The 22,597-nt window shown below is 42.9% G+C and overlaps 2 non-coding genes across 2 annotated transcripts; both read right to left on the bottom strand.

The window, feature by feature from the left end:
- Window positions 1-15,440: 15,440 nt before the first annotated feature.
- Window positions 15,441-15,522, bottom strand: trnal-aag (transfer RNA leucine (anticodon AAG)). The gene has a single exon. It is a non-coding gene; the product is annotated as a tRNA-Leu (tRNA).
- A 735-nt stretch (window positions 15,523-16,257) lies between these two features.
- Window positions 16,258-16,339, bottom strand: trnal-aag (transfer RNA leucine (anticodon AAG)). The gene has a single exon. It is a non-coding gene; the product is annotated as a tRNA-Leu (tRNA).
- Window positions 16,340-22,597: the final 6,258 nt, after the last annotated feature.

Here is a 22,597-nt window from a genome sequence, read left to right as displayed (position 1 = left end):
GGCCTCCGACCGCAAGGCACTTCAGAGGGTAGTGCGTACGGCCCAGTACATCACTGGAGCTAAGCTGCCTGCCATCCAGCATCTCTACACCAGGCGGTGTCAGAGGAAGGCCCTAAAAATGATCAACGACCCCAGCCACCCCAATCATAGACTGTTCTCTCTACTACCGCATGGCAAGTGGTACCGGAGTGCTAAGTCTAGGACAAAAAGGCTTCTCAACAGTTTTTACCCCCAAGCCATAAGACTCCTGAACAGGTAACCAAATGGCTACCCGGACTATTTGCATTATGTGCCCCCCCCCCCCCCCCCCTCAACCCCTCTTATGCTGCTGCTACTCTCTGTTTATCATATGTGCATAGTCACTTTAACAATACATTCATGTACATACTACCTCAATTGGGCCGACCAACCAGTGCTCCCGCACATTGGCTAACCGGGCTATCTGCATTGTGTCCCACCACCCACCAACCCCTCTTTTACGCTACTGCTACTCTTTCCATCATATATGCATAGTCACTTTAACCATATCTACATGTACGTACTACCTCAATCAGCCCGACTAACCGGTGTCTGTATGTAGCCTCGCTACTGTATATAGCCTCCCTTTTGTTATTTTTCACTGTTGCTTTTATTTCTTTACTTACCTATTGTCCACCTAATACCTTTTTTTGCACTATTGGTTAGAGCCTGTAAGTAAGCATTTCACTGTAAGGTCTACACCTGTTGTATTCGGCGCACGTGACAAACTTTGATTTGATATTCCTGCAGCATGTTATTTTTGTACTTTTTATACGAAAGGTGTTTCAACTATGGTTATAAATGTTTCCATTTCTATTAAGAGTTAAGACTTTCAGAAGCTCTCAAAAATCAATAAGCCTAACATGAAATGTTGGTAGAAAATGTAATTCAGGGAACTTGTCTTAGTTATTAAATTACACTGTACAACTACAAAACAATATGCTGCCACCAACCATTAATATTAGAATTTTCTAACCAAAAACCAATTTAATTCAATGCCCCCCAGTTAGCATACTAAATTTAATGCCCAAATAATCTCAAAAGAACTTAAAACCCAGTCTGAGTTGAGTGTTTATTCAACTTTAAAAGAGTCCTGAATATACCTGACCTGTGATTTTTAAACATTTTTATTTCACCCTGGTCATGGGTCTAAGCAATATGATATGCAGAATTGAGCTTTAAAACAACATAATAATGGTGGTCTAGACAACATTCATGATAGGAAATCTATATTCAAAAATTGGCAGCTCTGACATGTGTAATGTAATTGAACTGAGAGTCATGATCAAGGGCTAGGGTTAGTGTTCCCACACTGCCATATCTCCATGTTACAGCGCTTGTTTATGGAAAACTAGGTGACTACCTGTGCTAATTACCTATCTAGCATGCTCCAAACACCTGTGTGTCAGCAAAACTCGGGAAGTGTAGTGGAAGTGTAGCGGAAGTGTAGTTTCGTTGGATGGAGGCACCCATAACTGTATGGATCTGTACAAAACTGCTACAGTAAGTGTATCTTTTTTATTTGAATGATTGTTTCTTGCTGATGAAAGATAATGGCCATATGTTTCGAAAGCAATGATTATTGATGTTTCTAAATGTTAAAACGCAACATCCGGACTAGTTCATGAGGCAGTTGTGGGCAATGTTCCCTCAAAACATTTTAGGCACTGAGCAAATTTCAGGTCTACTGAGGCTGTACACTCTAAGTTACAGTTAACAGTGGCCATGTAGACTACTGTAGCTATTTGATCATAATGTAGGCCTACCAGAGTGGCCTACCATCAAGAACAATGGAGAAAATGCATCCCATACATTTGAACATGGAAATAGCTGTTCTATTACTCAGCCTACAGTAGCAGCCAATGTGTGGTGTTCAATGTAGGGCTACATTCTATGAGACTTGGGGAAAAAAAAAACATGCAGGGCTTGACATTAACCTGTTAATCCACTTGTCCTTCAGACAAAGAGGTGACTAAAAATGTGTTGTTTGATGCAAGAAACCCCTTTACAAAATAAAATGCATACTTTTTTACAGAGAATCAGCAAATGCTACCCTCTGCCTATTGGCTACTTAGCTCATTCAAGCCAGTCTGAAAATACAACACTGCCCCTTTAAGACAACAAAAAGCTCTTTACCTGACTCGATTTTCAAAGATGCCTAGAAATATACATGTTTTGTGCTCTTGAAGAAAGCAATCACTACCCTATTGCTGACTACAAATTATCTATAACTGGGCTAATAACTCACTAACTAGCAAAGGATATGAACAAAATGTGCACACGTAGCTACATGCAGCTCTCACTTTGATCTCAAACAAGCACATCTACTCACGACCGCTGATGCTGTAAACACAGTCCAGTTCAAAGTAAATAGCACAGATCCACATAAGGCAATGGCCTATTTGCATATAGGCCTACTGCAGCTCTGATTGTTTAAGCGGCACTGGTCTGTATAGAGTACGGGCAGAGTAGTGCGTGTCAATGCAATAGAATCCCCCTCCGATGTGTTCTGCCTACAACAAAATGTGGCTAATATTGCATTGATTCGATCACAATTGCCACAGTAAAAGGAAAACTTTGATAGTGTTAACATGGAAAACCCTAGAACAGTGGTCACCAACCTTTTCTGAGTCAAGATCACTGAGTCAAAACGCAAGCTGAGATCTACCTCTGAGATTTTTTTTAAACTGGTCCTAAAAAATGTAAGCCTATGCAACATTAACCAATTAAAAACAGTACTGTAGCAATGAGGTGTGTGCACTAGTGGTTCTTGGGGGGGGGGGGGCCTGTGACAACAATTTTGGACCCCCTTGTGGCCCCCCTATATGTGGAGTATGAAATAATTTTTACATAACTAATTTTTGCTATCGTTCTTTTTTCACATCCGTTATTAGACAGTGGCAACGATGATGATTATGAACATGGTCTTTTGCCTGCTAATGCCTGCTAATGCCTGCAATGCAGTGAAGAAAATGATATGACAACAATAACGTCTAATGTAACTGGTCCCTCTAACAGTACAACTGGCCCCAGGTTGGCCCCCCCAGTTGAAATGGTCTAGAACCGCCACTGGATGTGTGCAGTAAGCTACAGGCCCAATACAGTATCACCCCATATTGGCTTTGCTTGAATTGACCTGCCAATGCATTCTTGTTCAGGCCATTTAAAAGAATATATTTCAAAATTTGAGGTAGGCTATATGATCACACCGGTAATAGATCCGTTGTTTTATTACTTGTGAGGCACAGCTGAGTGTACACGCATTTAAATATTTTTTTACTGGCCTGATGGTGCCTGCATCTGAGGTTCAGTCTCGGTGGAGGGAGAGAGCTGCAGACTGAGGGTCCGCGTCCCTCCGCTCTCCCTTTCCTCCACCGTCTTCCTGCTGATGGGTAAACTCGAGTCGCACCGCATTATTTCTGCCTCATGCACAAATTCATGTTGTTACTCCTATGAACAGAGAAAGTGAAATATTCCTCGATTAAAAAAAAAGACCCAAGCTGATAATATCGCAAGGCTGTAGATACACTTTCATACTCATTCGTTACTGCTGCACTGCTTGTAGCGCTGAGTGAAAATAGGAAGAACGCGCATTTTATGGCATAAAAAAGTGTTGAACACAAAGTGTTGACAGTTCTAAGTAAGAACTTAAACATGAACTCACTCATAAAAAAAGCAGCTCTTTGCTGTATTCGTTGACAGTCTCTTCAGTCATGGTTTTAAACATTTTGAAATATCAGTATCTACTTTGCTGTAGCTTTGTTTAATGCCTGCCACGTTACTCCAGACACACTAATCTGATCCGTCTGATTGGCCAGCTGTAGTCGGATAGTACATTGCTGGAGGTGACAGCATTCCCTCCCCCATTTGCGCCCCTAGGCACAACTATGACAACATAACCAACAAAAACGGGTCACAACTCCTGCAGCTCTGTCGCACGCTGGGTATGTACATAGTCAATGGTAAGCTTTGAGGGGACTCCTAAGGTAGGTACACCTATAGCTCATCTCTTGGTAGTAGTACTGTAGACTACTTTATCACTGACCTCAACCCAGAGTCTCTTAGAGCGTTCACAGTCAACCCACTGACACCCCTATCAGATTACAGCAAAATCACAGTCTACTTGAACAGAGCAATACTCAGTTATGAGGCATCAAAGCAAAAGGAACTGAGTAATATTAAGAAATGCTATAGATGGAAGGAATGTAGTTTGGAAACCTACCAAAAAACAATTAGGCAACAAATTCAATCCCTTTTTAGACAACTTCCTGGATAAAACGTTCCACTGTAATAGTGAAGGTGTTAACTTGGCAGTAGAAAACCTAAACACTATATTTGACCTCTCAGCTTCCCGATCAAATCTAAAAATCTCAAATAGAAAACCAAAGAAAATGAACAACAATGACAAATGGTTTGATGAAGAATGCAAAAATCTAAGAAAAAAAAAAATCTACGCCTTCACTATAATGAATCACTAAAACAATACAGAAATACCCTACGGAAAAATAATGAACAGCACGTCAGAAATCAGCTCAATGTAATGGAAGAATCCATAGACTCTAACCACTTCTAGGAAAATTGGAAAACACTAAACAAACACGAAGAATGATCTATCCAAAATGGAGATGTATGGGTAAACCACTTCTCCAATCTTTTTGGCTCTATAACAAAGAACAAAAACATATACATGATCAAATACAAATCTTAGAATCAACTATTAGAGACTACCAGAACACACTGGATTCTCCAACTACCTTGAATGAACTACAGGACAATAAAAACCCTCCAACCCAAAAAGGCATGTGGTGTTGATGGTATCCTCAATGAAATGATCAAATATACAGACAACAAATTCCAATTGGCTATACTAAAACTCTAACATCATCTTTAGCTTTGGCATCTTCCCCAATATTTGGAACCAATGCTGATCACCCCAATCCACAAATGTGGAGACAAATTTGACCTCAATAACTACCATGGGATTTGCGTCAACAGCAACCTTGGGAAAATCCTCTGCATTATCATTTACAGCAGACACGTAGATTTCCTCAGTGAAAACAATGTACTGAGCAAATGTCACATTGGCTTTTTACCAAATTACCGTATGACAGACCACGTATTCACCCTGCACACCCTAATTGACAAACAAACAAACCAAAACAAAGGCAAAGTGTTCTCATGCTTTGTTGATTTCAAAAAAGTATTCTACTCAATTTGGCATGAGGGTCTGCTATACAAATTGATGGAAAGTTGAACCATTTTATGAATTGAACCATTTTATGTCCTGCTAAGCATTCAAAATGTATGGAGTAAAGAACAGATACCACCAAAAACTGTAGGGGGAAGGCAGAAGGGGCCCGAAAACTGCAGGGGGAAGGCAGAAGGGGTCCGAAAACTGTAGGGGGAAGGCAGAATGCCACCTAGAGTTTGAGAGCTAGATCAAAGGCTAGCACAACCCCATAAATAACCTCCTTGACAGACGCCATGCTTCGGAAACCCATACACATAATATTCCATTCAAAAATATTTGAGGTGCAAAGTATGCGTATTCTGTTCCACGGACACACACAAAATCTGAATATGACAAGCTCTCGTGACTCCCACCGACGCCACCTCACCCAACACTTCTATTACACTCCTCACATAACATTGATCCAAGACCCTCACTCCGATTATAAACGAATGTATGGATTCTTTAGTTTCCATCAAAATGTTACTTTTGTTTCCTTTCACGACTGTAGCCAACTCGTTCTCACTCTCTGTACTCTCATCTTCACCCGACCCACTATCAGTTTTGAACAGAACAGTCGTTTCTGCCATCTTCTAGCATTTCCTTCACATTGCTTCCACATTCACCATAATCATATTCCCCTCCACACTTGGCACATATTTTCTGAGCAGCTACATGTCTCATTCTTTGGCATTTAAAACACTGCAGAGTATATGGGACAAATTCTCTAACATTGATACTAAGGAATCCTACCTGTACTTTTCCCAGAAAGACTTTCTCAATTCTTAGCATCAATGATAAGCTTTCACTTCTTTGACCCTCTTTCCAACTGAAACCGTTTTGCCTCACTCTGCCACCCTTCACATTTTCTTTAATATCATCTGTAGACATACTGTAGATATTGGGACTCAGCACTGTCTTCTTCCTCTTTGGTATAATGCAAACAAATGTTATAGGTGCATGTCACCACCTACTGTATTGGCTGTGTATTAGCCTACGATTCTATAGTATGAATTCATTACACTTTGTGAGAGAATTTTGTTTTTGCCCTACCAACTAACCATACACCCATTAAAACCTCATCACTATTCCACTACTTTGGCCCTATCTGATCCTGCACCAGGCCAGCAGCCTGGGAGGACGGGACAATATCGTTAAAAACCCCTCGTTACTCTTCTGCAGTACAATCTCGTACACCCAAGTACTTCTCTGCAGCTGCCACCACAACATCTATCCTCTGTGATTTATATTTTCCATTCCTGTGGTACAGTTGATAACCATGGCCACCAAAACAAAACCTCAACTTGCCTTTCTCTCACCGGACACCGCTGATCTCCAGCACCATGGGCATGCCTACAGTTTACACACTTTTTACACCGATACTACACATTCCTTTGTCTCATGTCCTCCTGCACACTTCTCACATCTAGGAATCTCTCTCCTACACACTGCTGCCACATGACCATAAGCTTGACACCTAAAACACTAATGGGTTCGGGACAAAAGCGCTCACGGGATAACTGACACATCCTAACATGACTTTAAAAACTGCATCAAAACTTAGTAGTACAGACAGTGTCTTCTCTGTTTCACCACGCTCTGCACCGGGTCTGCATCGCACCAAACTGCGGGCGTCACAGACACCGGTAATATTCAACTTCAGTTGACCCTCAACACTTAACGCCACTCCAGTTATCACGCCTTTCAATGGCACCCTGCTCCGGACGGGAACACAAGTCACAGTTCTTGTCCCCAGTCGTGTGATGTGGAGCACATTCTACACGATTCCACTTCGAGTAACTTTCACCAACATTCCTCAACATCTTCCCTACCAACCTGACACGACATATGGATCAGCCAGAAGGCAAGGAGTCATTCTCTCCAAAAAAATCTCACTCCCAATGGGTAAACATCTTCTATGGTTTACTTTCTTCCTTTTTCCCTGCTTGCCTTCTTACCGACCTCACTGGGTTCCCCTGACTCCATCTCCAAGTCCAACAACCATTCGGGCATACCCACCATCTTGTCCCAAACCAAACCCCCCAGCACCATCGTCAAATTATCTCCTTGGCCTCTTGTACTAGATAGGCCAGATTGACCAGAATTGACTTTTTGTAGCAGGTAAGGAGACTTACCCAGCATGTTAGGAAAATTAATATAGCAGGTTTGGAGAATTGGGTTAAGGTTAGGAAAAGGGTTAAAATACACAACAATCTACATTTGACATCAATTTGACATAAACTGTAACCCTTCAAGCCATGACCAATTATACCCTCTCGACTCCATTTGAGGTCACACAAGGACAGACCTCCCTGGTCTAACTAGTCTACTTGCCCCAACAATTGATGGATGCTGGGAAATTATCACACGGACTCCAGCAGAAACATTCCCCAGGAGCAGTGGCTATAAAATTGTATATTTTAAAGCGACTGGGGAACAGGGCGCGCTCTCAGAGATGAGCGGAGTGCAGCGGATATCAGAGGAAGCAAGCAACACGGTCTTTGCAACGGACCTGCTAGAATAGGCTACGTAACCCGTCACCCGTGGGGCGCATATACGTGAGTGGACAGAATAAGTTAGTGTGGGCATTGTTAAACACGAATGAAATTCTATGGGACGAGATGAGGTAGGCTAGAGAGACATACCACCGTCCCGAGTGCCTGAAGTGAGACACCTTCAGACTGTGTCCTTGAAGCAGCATGAACAGAGAGATCCTTTTTTTCGCGCATCTTCTCACGGACCACAGGGATTTATCGATCCGATCAGATTACTGGTAATTTTACACATTTTATTATAATATTTATTACATTTTTTGGTTCGGGCGGGTTAAAATCGTCGGATATAATATGATGCTGTCTCCAAAACGATCACCAGGCTATCATTGTTATCCCATTACTTTATTATTTATAACGGTAGCCTAAAACTGTTGTGGATGGCGTACGCATAATGAATGACAGCTAAAAATAGAACTATTGTGTTTGCATCTTCTTTTTGTAGTCATAGTTATGGCTTAAAGACACCTTGGAGGCTAGCCTATGTGAATGTGACAGTGATCCGAAGTTAATGCATGGAGCAGTCTAAAGTGTAAGTGATGGCCTCTCAGTTTGTGGGACGGTAAATCTTCCACTTAATCAAATGCTGTCAGACATGCGTGGATAGATTTAAATATCCCAGTACAGCAGTTGTGTGTTACGCGCGGACCAAATAGACCGTAGCCTTCCCTGGCTTTCCCTCACTTCAAATGTTAAATTGGATTGTAGAGTTCCATTTCGTTTAGACAATGTTGTGTGAGTATATGTGTGAGAGAGAGCACCATTGCATATCCGAAAATGTTATTTTGTTTACTAAACATCACCAAATATTCGAGTCAGAGTCTCACCAATCATTCACCTACTGATAACGAAGTAGTGAATATGCTCTTGAATGAATGATAGGGACATTCACGTTATGAAGATTATGGGAAATGTATTGGGGTAAAGGTGAGGACACAACAGTTCACCTGACACTGAATCCAAACCTTACACTGTTGACTTTGTGAATTTTACATTTATTGTACTTTTCCCTGCATTTATTGATAACGAAATCTGAAAATACTCTGGATACATTCAGTACCATGATAAGAATATTCCTGTGGTAATGTGGGGTAGGTGCAACATAAGACATAAACATTACAAAGCCTTGAGTGAGAGGACTAACTGGTGTCTCCAAGTGGACACACTCCTCTCTAAAGTGTGCACAGTTCCTAATGCACTTTTATGACTCAAAGAAGAGTCTTCAACTATAAGGTGCTTTTTTGAGCTCTCATAGCTTTGCCATTGAGGAACTAGAGCAAGCACACTTGTCGTTGTTTTGTTTGGAACACAGCCCTGCATCCCCGCCATCACATAATTACCGTTGTTCACGCAATCCAAAAACAGTCCATTATAAATCAGAATCTGGGTCAGGTGAGCATAATTTTAAAGCTTGTTCTATTGTCAACATGACTAGCTAAATTATTACAGTGTTAGGCTTTTACAAGGCAATTCAGAGAAGCAGATTGTAATTTTGGTGTGCATAGAATGGAGTCATGAGTGCATTCATATGCGTCGTCCGCAGCAAATTTTCTTCACAATACAACAAACATAGGCTCTTTCTGTTCAGAACAAGCCAGTGTATGACGCCATGCCATTTTGTAACTCAAACATAGTTGTCACGAGTGCTGTCTTCGTATTCCCCGTCATAAATTAGCCAAGGCACAGCATGCCGGTAGTTCCACATATTTTATTTGTGAACTCGAACAAAACAATAAACAGGTGAAACTGAAACAAACGTGACGTTCTGGGGCTGCTCACACACAGCTGCACAAAAACAAGATCCCACGAAAACACAGGGAAAAACAGGCTGCCTCAGTATGGCTTCCAATCAGAGACAACGATAGACAGCTGCCTCTGATTGGAAACCATACCCAGCCAAAACATAGAAACAAAAACATAGAATGCCCACCCACCTATCACACCCTGGCCTAGCTAAACAGAGAAAACACAGCTCTCCTAGGTCAGAGCGTGACAATAGTGATCATAAACATTGACACTGTATCAGATTTTGGAACCTATATATATTTTTTTAATTAAGATCTTTATTTAACATTTAACTTTATTTAAATGCATGTACTAATGACGTATTATATTACAGAGTACTAATGTTACTATCCCCTCTAAAATAACAAAAATACTTCAATACCTGTCATTTTGTCCTTTGAACATTGAATTGAAATACTGTAGAATTCCATTCATTCCTATGGAGGACTGCTCCTAATGGGGAGGCAATATGGCCGACCGGTGGCTTCAAAGCCTTCAATGGCCAATACATAGCATCAGCAATCCAGGGTTTATATACAGTACATCATTGGTCAAAACCCATACAGATCTGTGAAGCAGAGACCCTGAGCTCTGACGTCATGTACTGTATAGCATGTTACTGTACAGCCACTTTGTTCCAGTTTAATACGATTTTCAACCTTTATACGGGTACGAATGTAAAGGGCTACAGCAGGCCTACATTGATTAAAACTAACTTCTAGAAATGTGCTGTATATAATGGAACTGGATGAAGGATAAGTAGATGTATTGCATCCTATCAAACTGAAGCACCTTACAGGAGAGGAGAGAGGAGACACCCGAAGTGTTCTGTCAGCATGAAGAGGAAAGGAAAGGCAAACCAAATAGCCAGCTAGGCTATCAGTGTCGTAACACAACACCAACTCTGATAGTGCTGACTAGCTAAATTATTACAGTGTTAGGCTTTTACAAGGCAATTCAGAGAAGCAGATTGTAATTTTGGTGTGCATAGAATGGAGTCATGAGTGCATTCATATGCGTCGTCCGCAGCAAATTTTCTTCACAATACAACAAACATAGGCTCTTTCTGTTCAGAACAAGCCAGTGTATGACGCCATGCCATTTTGTAACTCAAACATAGTTGTCACGAGTGCTGTCTTCGTATTCCCCGTCATAAATTAGCCAAGGCACAGCATGCCGGTAGTTCCACATACCGGCATGACAGAGCTTAGGCTACTGGAAGAACGATATGGAGAGATGTGGTGAGGACATCACACCAGTTCAAACTCAGAGTTCATTCAGAAAATACTACTTAATACTTTAATCAATTAATATTTTGACTTGCTAATCATATAAAGAAAGCCTCAGTTCATGATTATAGTGTGATTCTTTCTGAATTAAGTAAAATTTCCCTGGCCTTAACCAGTGGTGTCACGCAGTGACCTTAGAGACCCTTTTCATTTCTCTATTTGGTTAGGTCAGGGTGTGATTTGGGTGGGCATTCTAGTTTTTCTATTTCTATGTTGGCCGGGTATGGTTCCCAATCAGAGGCAGCTGTCTATTGTTGTCTCTGATTGGGGATCATACTGAGGCAGCCTTTTTTCCCACCTTAGTTTGTGGGATCTTGTTTTTGGTACTGTGCTGTATGCCCTACTGAACGTTACGTTTTCGTTTGTATTTGTTTTGTTTCGGTGTTCATTTAATAAATTTAAAATGTACGCCTACCACTCTGCACCTTGGTCCGATCCTTCCATCGACGAGCGTAACAAGTGGTGTAAAGTAGAGGTCGACCGATTATGATTTTTCAACGCCGAGACCGATGCCGATTATTGGAGGACCAAAAACACCCGGTACCGATTAATCGGCCGATTTTTATTGTTATTTTTTTTTTTTTTTACTATTTATTTATTTGTAATAATGACAATGACAACAATACTGAATGAACACTTATTGCTTACGAGCCTGCTGCTGCCTACCATCGCTCAGTCAGACTGCTCTATCAAATCATAGACTTAATTATAACATAATAACACACAGAAATACGAGCCTAAGGCCATTAATATGGTCGAATCCGGAAACTATCATCTCAAAAACGAAACGTTATTCCTGTTACACAACTTTCAATGTTATGTCATAATTACGTAAAATTCTGGCAAATTAGTTCGCAACGAGCCAGGCGGCCCAAACTGTTGCATATACCCTGACTGCGTGCAATGAACACAAAATTACACAATTTTGCCTGGTTAATATTGCCTGCTAACCTGGATTTCTTTTAGCTAAATATGCAGGTTTAAAAATATATACTTCTGTGTATTGATTTTAAGAAAGGCATTGATGTTTATGGTTAGGTACAGTCGTGCAACGATTGGGCTTTTTTCGCAAATGCGCTTTTGTTAAATCATCCCCCGTTTGGCGAAGTTGGCTATCTTTGTTAGGAAGAAATAGTCTTCACAGTTCGCAATGAGCCAGGCGGCCCAAACTGCTGCATATACCCTGACTCTGTTTGCAAGAGAAGTGACACATTTTCCCTAGTTAAAATAAATTAATGTTAGCAGGCAATATTAACTAAATATGCAGGTTTAAAAATATATACTTGTGTATTGATTTTAAGAAAGCCATTGATGTTTATGGTTGGAGCAACGTGTACCTAAGCGATTGTATGCAACGCAGGACAGGCTAGATAAACTAGTAATATCATCAACCATGTGTAGTTAACTGGTGATTATGATTGATTGATTGATTGTTTTTTATAAGATAAGTTTAATGCTAGCTAGCAACTTACCTTGGCTTCTTACTGCATTCGCATAACAGGCAGGCTCCTCGTGGAGTGCAATGTAAAGCAGGTGGTTAGAGCTTTGGACTAGTTGGACCGTAAGGTTGCAAGATTGAAACCCCGAGCTGACAAGGTAAAAATCTGTCGTTCTGCCCCTGAACAAGGCAGTTAACCCACCGTTCCTAGGCCGTCATTGAAAATAAGAATGTGTTCTTAACTGACTTGCCTAGTTAAATAAAGGTAAAAAGAAAAAAAAAAAATATATATATATATATATATATATATATATAAAAAAAGTATAATTTCTTTGTTTTAAAAGAAATCGGCCAAATCGGCGTCCAAAAATCCCGATTTCCGATTGTTAGGAAAACTTGAAATCGGCCCTAATTAATCGGCCATTCCGATTAATCGGTGGACCGCTCATGTAAAGTACTTAAGTAAAACTACTTAAGTAGTTTTTGGGGTATCTGTACTTTACTAGAAAATAATGTACTTTTTACCCCATACATTTTCCCTGACACCCAAAAGTACTCCTTAGGTTTCGAATGCTTAGCAGGACAGGAAAATGGTCCAATTCACACACTTATCAAGAGGAAATCCCTGGTCATCCATACTGTCTCTGATCTGGCCGACTCAGTAAACACAAATGCTTTGTTTGTAAATTATACCTGAGTGTTGGAGTGTGCCCCTGGTTATCCGTAAATAAAAAGAAAATTGTGGTGTTTGTTTTGCTTAATATAATGAATGTGAAATGATTTATACACTGCTCAAAAAAATAAAGGGAAGACTAAAATAACACATCCTAGATCTGAATGAATGAAATAATCTTATTAAATACTTTTTTCTTTACATAGTTGAATGTGCTGACAACAAAATCACACAAAAATAATCAATAGAAATCCAATTTATCAACCGATGGAGGTCTGGATTTGGAGTCACACTCAAAATTAAAGTGGAAAACCACACTACAGGCTGATCCAACTTTGATGTAATGTCCTTAAAACAAATCAAAATGAGGCTCAGTAGTGTGTGTGGCCTCCACGTGCCTGTATGACCTCCCTACAGCGCCTGGGCATGCTCCTGATGAGGTGGCGGATGGTCTCCTGAGGGATCTCCTCCCAGACCTGGACTAAAGCATCCGCCAACTCCTGGCCAATCTATGGTGCAACGTGGCGTTCGTGGATGGAGCGAGACATGATATCCCAGATGTGCTCAATTGGATTCAGGTCTGGGGAATGGGCGGGCCAGTCCATAGCATCAATGCCTTCCTCTTGCAGGAACTGCTGACACACTCCAGCCACATGAGGTCTAGCATTGTCTTGCATTAGGAGGAACCCAGGGCCAACCGCACCAGCATATGGTCTCACAAGGGGTCTAGGATCTCATCTCGGTACCTAATGGCAGTCAGGCTACCTCTGGCGAGCACATGGAGGGCTGTGCGGCCCCCCAAAGAAATGCCACCCCACACCATGACTGACCCACCACCAAACCGGTCATGCTGGAGGATGTTGCAGGCAGCAGAACGTTCTCCACGGCGTCTCCAGACTCTGTCACGTCTGTCACATGTGCTCAGTGTGAACCTGCTTTCATCTGTGAAGAGCACAGGGCGCCAGTGGCGAATTTGCCAATCTTGGTGTTCTCTGGCAAATGCCAAACGTCCTGCACGGTGTTGGGCTGTAAGCACAACCCCCACCTGTGGACGTCGGGCCCTCATACCACCCTCATGGAGTCGGTTTCTGACCGTTTGAGCAGACACATGCACATTTGTGGCCTGCTGGAGGTCATTTTGCAGGGCTCTGGCAGTGCTCCTCCTGCTCCTCATTGCACAAAGGCGGAGGTAGCGGTCCTGCTGCTGGGTTGTTGCCCTCCTACGGCCTCCTCCACGTCTCCTGATGTACTGGCCTGTCTCCTGGTAGCGCCTCCATGCTCTGAACACTACGCTGACAGACACAGCAAATCTTCTTGCCACAGCTCGAATTGATGTGCCATCCTGGATGAGCTGCACTACCTGAGCCACTTGTGTGGGTTGTAGACTCCGTCTCATGCTACCACTAGAGTGAAAGCACCGCCAGCATTCAAAAGTGACCAAAACATCAGCCAGGAAGCATAGGAACTGAGAAGTGGTCTGTGGTCACCACCTGCAGAACCACTCCTTTATTGAGGGTGTCTTGCTAATTGACTATAATTTCCACCTGTTGTCTATTCCATTTGCACAACAGCATGTGACATTTATTGTCAATCAGTGTTGCTTCCTAAGTGGACAGTTTGATTTCACAGAAGTGTGATTGACTTGGAGTTACATTGTGTTGTTTAAGTGTTCCCTTTATTTTTTTGAGCAGTGTACTTTTACTTTTGAAACAATTATATTTTAGGAATTATATTTACCTTTGATAGTTAAGTATATTTAATAACCAAATACTTTTGGACTTTTACTCAAGTCGTATTTTCTTGGGTGAATTTCACTTTTTCTTGAGTAATTTTCTATTAAATCCTTCATCTTTTTAGATTTTCTTTTTTGAAATCTTAATTTATCTCATGTTGCTCTTTCTTCCTTCGTGTACACTTATAATTAGTTTCTGCTTTTATGGCTAAAGCAGGTTGAATCTGAATAACGCAGCAGATATTTTCAATAACAGACGTGGGAATTAGGGTAAAGGCTGGAATACCTTTATTTGTCCGGTATCCTTGGTGGCCTTTATTTGAAAAACATTACAGTTTTCTGTTGGGAAAAGTTGCAGCGGTGGACTTTTAACCCACACCTATGAATAGACTGGATCCTTAAATGATGTGTTCTGGACAGCTCAGCCACAGTACCCATTGTTAAAATGTACTGCTGGGTTCGGCATACGGCCCAGCCCAACTTTCCTTGTTTCCAATCAAGGCTTTGACGTGAACAACCACCGGTAGGAGTTGCGACTGCCACCGCGAGAGCACAGGACTTGGTGTCTGATTGTTTAAGGCGATGGACTGAATGCTTGAGATGGAACCCCATCCGTGCCACACAGCATTTGTTCTTTTCCCCCTCGCATGGCCCTACATGAACGCAAATACCCTGCAAAAAAGCAGAACATGTAAATGCTTGCACCAACAACCTCAATAAACATGGCAGTGGTGGGATTTGAACCCACGCCTCCGAAGAGCCTGGAGCCTTAATCCAGCGCCTTAGACCGCTCGGCCACACTACCCAGCTCTAGCAACTAATTCACACTTTCTCCTCAGTTACCTAGAGCCTCTGCACTCCCTTGTATTTTAGTCTTCTTTTTCATTTCTTCTTTAAAATCTTTATGTATCTCATGTTGCTCTTAAATCCTTCATCTTTTTAGATGTTCTTTTTAAAAATCTTAATTTATCTCATGTTGCTCTTTCTTCCTTCGTGTTCACTTATAGTTCGTTTCTGATTTTATGGCTAAAGCAGGTTGAATCTGAATAACGCAGCAGATATTTTCAATAACAGACGTGGGAATTAGGGTAAAGGCTGGAATACCTTTATTTGTCCGGTATCCTTGGTGGCCTTTATTTGAAAAACATTACAGTTTTCTGTTGGGAAAAGTTGCAGCGGTAGACTTTGAACCCACACCTATGAAAAGACTGGATCCTTAAATTCAGTGTTCTGGACAGCTCAGCCACAGTACCCATCGTTGAAATGTACTGCTGGGTCCGGCATACAGCCCAGCCAGACTTTACTTGTTTCCAATCAAGGCTTTGATGTGAACAACCACCGGTAGGAGTTGCGACTACCACTGTGAGAGCACAGGACTTGGTGTCTGATTGTTTAAGGCAATGGACTGAATGCTTGAGATGGAACCCCATCCGTGCCACACAGCATTTGTTCTTTTCCCCCTCGCATGGCCCTACATGAACGCAAAAACCCTGCAAAAAGCAGAACATGTGAATGCTTGCACCAACAACCTCGATAAACATGGCAGTGGTGGGATTTGAACCGACGCCTCCGAAGAGACTGGAGCCTTAATCCAGCGCCTTAGACCGCTCGGCCACACTACCCAGCTCTAGCAACTAATTCACACTTTCTCCTCAGTTACCTAGAGCCTCTGCACTCCCTTGTATTTTAGTCTTCTTTTTCATTTCTTCTTTAAAATCTTTATGTATCTCATGTTGCTCTTAAATCCTTCATCTTTTTTTATTTTATTTTTTACAATATTAATTTATCTCATGTTGCTCTTTCTTCCTTCGTGTTCACTTATAGTTAGTTTCTGATTTTTATGTCTAAAGCAGATTGAATCTGAATAACGCAGCAGATATTTTCAATAACAGACGTGGGAATTAGGGTAAAGGCTGGAATACCTTTATTTGTCCGGTATCCTTGGTGGCCTTGTTTGAAAAACATTACAGTTTTCTGTTGGGAAAAGTTGCAGCGGTGGACTTTGAACCCACACCTATGAAAAGACTGGATCTTTAAATCCAGTCCTTTGGACAGCTCGGCCACAGTACCCATTGTTAAAACCTTCTGCTAGGTTTGGCATACGGCCCAGCCCAACTTTCCTTGTTTCCAATCAAGGCTTTGACGTGAACAACCACCGGTAGGAGTTGCGACTGCCACCGCGAGAGCACAGGACTTGGTGGCTGATTGTTTAAGGTACCTTTACTTTTACTCAAGTATGATAATTGTATAGTTTTTCCACCACTGGCCTGAACCCTGATGCTGGCACAGCTGAATATACTAGAGCAGTGTAATGGTTTTGTGATTGGTCACCTTTAGTCAACAGTAAACCGCAATGACAACGCTCAATGAGCATCTCCAATGCCAAGTCCACTTAATTTATTCCATCGTCTGTCCAATCATTTCCTCTCAGTGGTGCCTGTCTTGCTATTGGAGCACTACACAGTTTTTTTATCCTAATACCATTACGAAAAGACACATTGCCCATTTCAGGTTCTTGCCAGGCAGCCACTCAATCTTGATTTGGAGTGTGTATGTGCTTTTCCTGACTCCTGCCGACGTACCTCTTAGGGCTGTGGAATACATTTATCCGTTCAATGCATTAGTTAGAAAGCAAGTCAGGTATTTACTCCTCCCCTACTTGCAGGGATGCATTCACCATAGTCATCCTCTCTGAATTAAGGCTAGCAGTAGTCATTTTATATTTTCAAGACTGAACAGCAAAATGAAAACCGTAACCAATGCCAAACATGGGTCACGTTCAGCATGGCAACATTGGCCAACATTCAGGTAGGAATGTATTATATAGATTAAAACAAACTTGCCTCTCTGGCAGGTAATTAGAAGTCCCATCAGCTATATTCAAGCAAAATCTACCTACAACATTTCACAACGTGACCCTGCTTTGAGAATTCAGTCAGCTTCATTTGGCTATTAACTGGGTGTAGTGTGTGGATTGTGGTTGGTCACATGGGCCATTCACAAAGGGTCTCAGAGTAGGAGTGCTGATCTAGGATCAGGTCCTCTATGGCAATTTGAATGGCCCATGTGACCAACCACAAATCCTTATGATCTAAAATACAAATCAGATCCTAGATCAGCACAACCAGTCTGATACCCTGTGTGACTAAGGGCCTGTCGGGACATACTATTTCAAAGACAATTTGTGTGTGCTCTGTTTAAATCTTTAAACCACGTTTGATTATCCAGTATGAATACAGAGTGGCCATACTATTGAAATGCAGTACAAAAACATTTGTAAACATAGCCAATCTAGACATTTTCAGCATGGTCTCTCTTGTCTAGCATATACCTGGAAAGACTGGAAAAATAGAGAGAGTGTCCCCCTATGGGTCCTGGTCAAAAACAGTGCACTATATAGGTATTAGGGTGCCAATTGGGACGCAGATGGACTACAAACAATAAAACTTCCTTCCCAAGCATTTAATTCAGGTCTGCTGCTTCACATATCCTAATAGAGGACACCTGAAAACTCCAGGCCTGCCTACATTCATTATTCCATCCCTATCTATCTCTCTGTCTGAAATATATTCCCAGAACGTTCTGTTTATTGCACCGGCTGTTTACAACAAGCCTTTTGAAACACCAGCATCAAAGTCCAGTATCTCATCTCCGCTGATGTCATCCTTCCCTGTGTGTGTGTGTGTGTGTGTGTGTGTGTGTGTGTGTGTGTGTGTGCGTACGTGTGCGGCCCAGCATTTTTTAGAGAGAGAGAGAGGCTCTGCTGCAGAGTACCCTAGTGCCTTGCCATGCATAATCAGGTTTAAGAGAACAAAGATTCCCAGCTTTACAAACGGTGATTGTTTGGTTCAGCACCCAGCAGAAGGCTCTTTCAGTGTGTAGTCTACCAACCAGGCTGTTTCAGTGTGTAGCCTACCAACCAGGCTGTTTCAGTGTGTAGCCTACCAACCAGGCTGTTTCAGTGTGTAGCCTACCAACCAGGCTGTTTCAGTGTGTAGCCTACCAACCAGGCTGTTTCAGTGTGTAGCCTACCTACCAGGCTGTTTCAGTGTGTAGACTACCAACCAGGCTGTTTCAGTGTGTAGCCTACCAACCAGGCTGTTTCAGTGTGTAGCCTACCTACCAGGCTGTTTCAGTGTGTAGCCTACCAACCAGGCTGTTTCAGTGTGTAGCCTACCAACCAGGCTGTTTCAGTGTGTAGCCTACCAACCAGGCTGTTTCAGTGTGTAGCCTACCTACCAGGCTGTTTCAGTGTGTAGCCTACCTACCAGGCTGTTTCAGTGTGTAGCCTACCAACCAGGCTGTTTCAGTGTGTAGCCTACCTACCAGGCTGTTTCAGTGTGTAGCCTACCTACCTGGCTGTTTCAGTGTGTAGCCTACCTACCAGGCTGTTTCAGTGTGTAGCCTACCAACCAGGCTGTTTCAGTGTGTAGCCTACCAACCAGGCTGTTTCAGTGTGTAGCCTACCTACCAGGCTGTTTCAGTGTGTAGCCTACCAACCAGGCTGTTTCAGTGTGTAGCCTACCAACCAGGCTGTTTCAGTGTGTAGCCTACCTACCTGGCTGTTTCAGTGTGTAGCCTACCTACCAGGCTGTTTCAGTGTGTAGCCTACCAACCAGGCTGTTTCAGTGTGTAGCCTACCAACCAGGCTGTTTCAGTGTGTAGCCTACCTACCAGGCTGTTTCAGTGTGTAGCCTACCAACCAGGCTGTTTCAGTGTGTAGCCTACCAACCAGGCTGTTTCAGTGTGTAGCCTACCTACCAGGCTGTTTCAGTGTGTAGCCTACCAACCAGGCTGTTTCAGTGTGTAGCCTACCTACCAGGCTGTTTCAGTGGGTAGCCTACCTACCAGGCTGTTTCAGTGTGTAGCCTACCAACCAGGCTGTTTCAGTGTGTAGCCTACCTACCAGGCTGTTTCAGTGTGTAGCCTACCAACCAGGCTCTTTCAGTGTGTAGCCTACCAACCAGGCTGTTTCAGTGTGTAGCCTACCAACGAGGCTGTTTCAGTGTGTAGCCTACCAACCAGGCTGTTTCAGTGTGTAGCCTACCAACCAGGCTGTTTCAGTGTGTAGACTACCAACCAGGCTCTTTCAGTGTGTAGCCTAGCAACCAGGCTCTTTCAGTGTGTAGCCTACCAACCAGGCTGTTTCAGTGTGTAGCCTACCAACCAGGCTGTTTCAGTGTGTAGCCTACCAACGAGGCTGTTTCAGTGTGTAGCCTACCAACCAGGCTGTTTCAGTGTGTAGCCTACCTACCAGGCTGTTTCAGTGTGTAGCCTACCAACCAGGCTGTTTCAGTGGGTAGCCTACCTACCAGGCTGTTTCAGTGTGTAGCCTACCAACCAGGCTGTTTCAGTGTGTAGCCTACCTACCAGGCTGTTTCAGTGTGTAGCCTACCAACGAGGCTGTTTCAGTGGGTAGCCTACCTACCAGGCTGTTTCAGTGTGTAGCCTACCAACCAGGCTGTTTCAGTGTGTAGCCTACCAACCAGGCTGTTTCAGTGTGTAGCCTACCAACCAGGCTGTTTCAGTGTGTAGCCTACCTACCTGGCTGTTTCAGTGTGTAGCCTACCTACCAGGCTGTTTCAGTGTGTAGCCTACCAACCAGGCTGTTTCAGTGTGTAGCCTACCTACCAGGCTGTTTCAGTGTGTAGCCTACCAACCAGGCTGTTTCAGTGTGTAGCCTACCAACTAGGCGATGATAAGAAAGCCCCGCTTTAAACCCTTCAAAGGGTTATTTTCCTTGTATAGTGGCAGAGGGTTGTTTTATTCCTCTTGTATCATGTGTGTAAAACTCTGCTTTAATTATTAGAATATGACTATCTGGGATTAGGTGGTAGGTGATTGTCATCCTCATAATGACTGTTGATGGACTGTCTTGTTCACCTCATGTGTATCTATTTGGTCATGCAAATATCATAGGTTACATCCCAAATGGCATCCTATTCCCTACCATATACAGTGCACTACTTTTGACCAGGGTGCACTATGTAGGGAATATGGTGTAATTTGGAACGGATTCTAAGTGTGCAACAATAGAAATGTGGGGTTCTTAGCACAATCATGCTTTATAACATGTCTGTCATAAGCCTTAAGCCACACTTTGTATCTTGGTTTATATATTGTGTTGTCTTCTTATCATACCTCTCCATGGGTAGGCTGTCTAATGTCTACATTCTTCCTAGACATGGGATGTGTGCCAAATGGTACCCTATTGCTTATGTATTGCACTACTTTATACCAGGTCCCATAGGGCTCTGGTCAAAGTAGTGCACTGTATAGGGAATAGGGTGCCATTTTGGAAACATTTTTGGTAACAGATGCTTCCCAGTCGAGCCAATCCATTGTCATACCATGCACAATATACCATTGTAAGTCTCATATTAATTCAGTGAAAAAGGAAACGTTTTTGTTGTTGTGCAATAACATTTTGAGTAAAGATATGCTTGGCACGTATCCCTTCCACTCTGTGCTATTGTTGTGGTGATTGTGGGAAATAAGTGGTACTTATGAATGTACATCAATACTTTAATTACCAGTCTTATTGATTGCATGTGGTGTATCTCGGGTGCGAAACTCATTTCAATTCCAGGCTGGCTGAGAGACTTCACAGAACCATCCAAACCCTTTGGAACCTCAAATCAAATCAAATCAAAGTTTATTTGTCACGTGCACCGAATACAACAGTGAAATGCTTACTTACAGGCTCTAACCAATAGTGCGAAAAAAAGGTATGTGTGTGTCTGTGTGTGTAGGTAAGTAAAGAAATAAACAACAGTAAAAAGACATTTGAAAATAAGAGTAGCAAGGCTATATACAGACACCGGTTAGTCAGGCTTATTGAGGTAGTATGTACATGTAGATATGGTTAAAGTGACTATGCATATATGATGAACAGAGAGTAGCAGTAGCATAAAAAGAGGGGTTGGCGGGTGGTGGGACACAATGCAGATAGCCCGGTTAGCCAATGTGCGGGAGCCCTGGTTGGTCGGGCCAATTGAGGTAGTATGTACATGAATGTATAGTTAAAGTGACTATGCATATAAGATAAACAGAGAGTAGCAGGGGGGGGGGGGCAGGGCACACAATGCAAATAGTCCGGGTAACCATTTGATTACCTGTTCAGGAGTCTTATGGCTTGGGGGTAAAAACTGTTGAGAAGCCTTTTTGTCCTAGACTTAGCACTCCGGTACCACTTGCCATGCGGTAGTAGAGAGAACAGTCTATCATTGGGGTGGCTGGGGTCTTTGACAATTTCCAGGGACTTCCTCTGACACCGCCTGGTGTCGAGGTCCTGGATGGCAGGCAGCTTTGCCCCAGTGATGTACTGGGCCGTACGCACTACCCTCTGAAGTGCCTTGCAGTCGGAGGCCCAGCAATTGCCGTACCAGGCAGTGATGCAACCGGTCAGGATGCTCTCGATGTTGCAGCTGTAGAACCTTTTGAGGATCTCGGGACCCATGCCAAATCTTTTTAGCTTCCTGAGGGGAATAGGCTTTGTCGTGCCCTCTTCACAACTGTCTTGGTGTGTTTGGACCATTCTAATTTGTTGCTTTCAACCTGCTCCACTACAGCCCCGTCGATGAGAATGGGGACGTGCTCGGTGCTCCTTTTCCTGTAGTCCACAATCATCTCCTTAGTCTTGGTTACGTTGAGGGATAGGTTGTTATTCTGGCACCACCCGGCCAGGTCTCTGACCTCCTCCCTATAGGCTGTCTCGTTGTTGTCGGTGATCAGGCCTACCACTGTTGTGTCGTCAGCAAACTTAATGATGGTGTTGGAGTTGTGCCTGGCCATGCAGTCGTGGGTGAACAGGGAGTACAGGAGGGGACTGAGCACGCACCCCTGGGGAGCTCCAGTGTTGAGGATCAGCGTGGCAGATG

Source organism: Salmo salar, chromosome ssa14 (assembly GCF_905237065.1).
Source record: "Salmo salar chromosome ssa14, Ssal_v3.1, whole genome shotgun sequence".
NCBI classification, from domain to species: Eukaryota; Metazoa; Chordata; class Actinopteri; order Salmoniformes; family Salmonidae; genus Salmo; species Salmo salar.
The sequence above is the reverse complement of the archived record's forward strand: the minus strand, read 5'-3'. Positions and strand labels throughout refer to the sequence as shown.